Below are 3,072 nucleotides of genomic sequence, written 5' to 3' on the forward strand. Positions count from 1 at the left end.
CTCAACAAAACAAAACAAAACAAAAAAAGTGGTTTTGTTACCCTGCCCAGGAGTCCCAGGACACCGGAACCAGGACTCCCCGTCGGGCCCGGGCAGTTTCCGAGCTCCTTTGAAGTATGAGTCAGAACTTATGGATGGGAATCCTGGAGCCACCACTTGCCCTATGATGGCAATGGGCAAGTCGCTCAACCTCCCAGATCCTGTTTTCTCATGGGTAAAACGGGGATTATAATACCACCTGACAATATTATTTTTGTGAGGATTAAATGATTTTAGAATGTAAACGTGCTTTGTAAAGTAATTGGCAGTTGGGATTAGTGTGCCTTTCCTCCTGGAGCCTTGCATCCTGTGTGCTCAGTCCGCCTGCATTTGCTCCCAGTCGCTCCAGCTCAGGTGTTCTTCCTTCTCTGAGGACTATTTAAGGGTCCCTATGTAAGCAACCGGCATTCCATTTCCACTTCCTCTTCTGGTCTCCCTATACGGAATAACAGTTACTACTCATATACACATAATATTATGGGGGACTCACGCCTGTAATCCCAGCACTTTGAGAAGTCTAGGTGGGTAGCTCCCTTGAGCCCTGGAGTTCGAGACCAGCCTATGCAACATAGCAGGACTCTGCCTCTACAAAATATTTGGAAAAAAAAAAATTAGCCAGGGGTGTTGGCAGGCGACTGTGATCCCAGCTGCTGGGGAGGCTGGGATGGAAGGATCGCTTGAGCCTAGGAAGTCAAAGCTGCAGTGAGCTGGGATCGCACCACTGCACTCCAACCTGGGAGACAGAGCGAGACCCTGTCTCAAAACACACACACACACACACACACAAAGAAAAACTTTATGTATATCATTAATAATTCATGTAATCCTTAGCACAACCATGGAAGGAGGTACTATTCCAGGTACTGGGGATGCAGCAGTGAACAAAGCAGACAAGAAGCCCTGTCATGAAACACACATTCTTAAAGAGAAGACAAACAATAAATATTAGAAATGATAGCTGCCAAGGAATAAAATAGAGCTCTCAAGCCATGCAAAGACAGAGGAATCTTCAATGCACGTGAATAAATGAAGAAGCCAATCTGAAAAGGCTGCATGCTGTATGATTCCAACTATGTGACATTCTAGAAAAGGCAAAACTAGAGAGAGTAAAAAGATCATTTTGGGAGGCCGAGACGGGTGGATCACGAGGTCAGGAGATCGAGACCATCCTGGCTAACACCGTGTAAACCCCGTCTCTACTAAAAAATACAAAAAACTAGCCAGGCGAGGTGGCAGGCGCCTGTAGTCCCAGCTACTCGGGAGGCTGAGGCAGGAGAATGGCGTAAACCCGGGAGGCGGAGCTTGCAGTGAGCTGAGATCCGGCCACTGCACTCCAGCCTGGGCGACAGAGCGAGACTCCGTCTCAAAAAAAAAAAAAAAAAAAATCAGTGGTTGGTTGCCAAGGGTTCAGGTGGAGGGAGAGAGATGAATAAATGGAGCACAGGGGACTCTCAGGACGCTGAAACTATTCTGTATGATACTATAATAGTGAATACATGGCATTATTCATTTGTCAAAAGCCACGGAATGTACAACACAAAGACTGAACCCTGTGAGCGTTGGTGGCTCACACATGTAATACCTGAACGTTGGGAGGCCAAAGTGGGAGGATCAACAACAAAATTAGAAAAATTAGCAGAGTACAGTGGCGCACACCTGTAGTCCTAACTACTCAAGAGGCTGAAGCGGGAGAGTCCCTTGAGCCCAGAAGTTTGAGGCTGCAGTGAGCTATGATCCTGCTGCCACACTCCAGCCTGGGCAACAAAGTGAGACCCTGTCTCTTAATAATAATGTATCCATATTGGTTCATCAATTGTAACAAATGTACCACACTAATGCAAGATATTAATGAATAATGGAGTAAACTGAAAAACATGGAGAGACCCCATCTCTACAAAAAAACTTTTTTTAAGTGTGGCATGGTGGTGCACGCCTGTGGTCCCAGCTATTTGGGAGGCTGAGGAGGGAGAATCACCTGAGCCCTGGAGGTCAAGGTTGCAGTGAAGTATAGTCACACCACTGCACTCCAGCCTGGGCAAAAGACCAAGACCTTGTCTCAAAATAATAACAACGGGAAACTGGAGAGAGGATATGTGGGAACTCCCATTTTGTGCTCAGTTTTCTGTAAACCTAAAATGCTGTAAAAAATAAAGTATTAATTTAAAAACAAAATCAAAAAAGAAAGCAGGCGGCTAGGTGCAGTGGCTCACACCTGTAATCCCAGCACTTTGGGAGGCCGAGGCGGGTGAATTACGAGGTCAGGAGATCAAGACCATCCTGGCTAACACGGTGAAACCCCGTCTCTACTAAAAATAAAAAATTAGCCGGGCATGGTGGCACACACCTATAGTCCCAGCTACTTGGGAGGCTGAGGCAGGAGAATCGCTTGAACCCGGGAGGCAGAAGTTGCAGTGAACAGAGATTGCGCCACTGCACTACAGCCTGGGCACAGAGCAAGACTCCGTCTCAAAAAAAAACAAAAAAAAAGCAGGGAAGGATGACAGTAAGTGTGGGAGGGTTGCAATTTTAGATAGGGTGGACAATGAAGGCCTTTCCGAGAAGATGGTGGTTAAGTAAAGGTCTGAAGGAGATGAGGGAGTGAGCCATGCAGCTATCTGGGACAAGAACATTCCAGGAAGAAAGAACAAGTACAAGGTCCTCAGGTGGGGAGTGTGTTCCAGAGTGGGAGGGAGGACTGAGTTGGGTCATGGGATGCTTTGGAAGCTATGGGAAGTTCTTTCTCATTTTCTCAGAGTAGGATAGGAAGCCATCAAAAGGAGACAGATGACATGGTGGCCTGACTTACGTTTTTTTTTGTTTTTTTTTTTTTGTTTTTTTTTTTTTTTTTTAAGGCCGGGCCCCCCTCCGGCCCCCAGGCCGGAGGGCTGGGGCCGGATCTCAGCTCACTGCAAGCTCCGCCTCCCGGGTTTACGCCATTCTCCTGCCTCAGCCTCCCGAGTAGCTGGGACTACAGGCGCCCGCCACCTCACCTGGCTAGGGTTTTTTTGTATTTTTAGTAGAGACGGGGTTTCA

At 47.3% G+C, this 3,072-nt stretch overlaps 1 long non-coding RNA gene across 1 annotated transcript in view; it reads left to right on the forward strand.

The window, feature by feature from the left end:
* The window catches only part of LOC108533236 (uncharacterized), a 2,359-nt gene extending 2,075 nt beyond the window's left edge, over positions 1-284 (forward strand). Inside the window, exon 2 of the long non-coding RNA XR_001886690.1 lies at positions 51-284. This is a non-coding gene — a long non-coding RNA (uncharacterized LOC108533236). The remainder of the gene's footprint in view (positions 1-50) is intronic.
* The last annotated feature ends 2,788 nt before the right edge of the window (positions 285-3,072 follow it).

The sequence above is a fragment of the Rhinopithecus bieti genome, unplaced genomic scaffold (genome assembly GCF_001698545.2).
Source record: "Rhinopithecus bieti isolate Rb0 unplaced genomic scaffold, ASM169854v2 scaffold_10548, whole genome shotgun sequence".
NCBI lineage: Eukaryota > Metazoa > Chordata > Mammalia > Primates > Cercopithecidae > Rhinopithecus > Rhinopithecus bieti.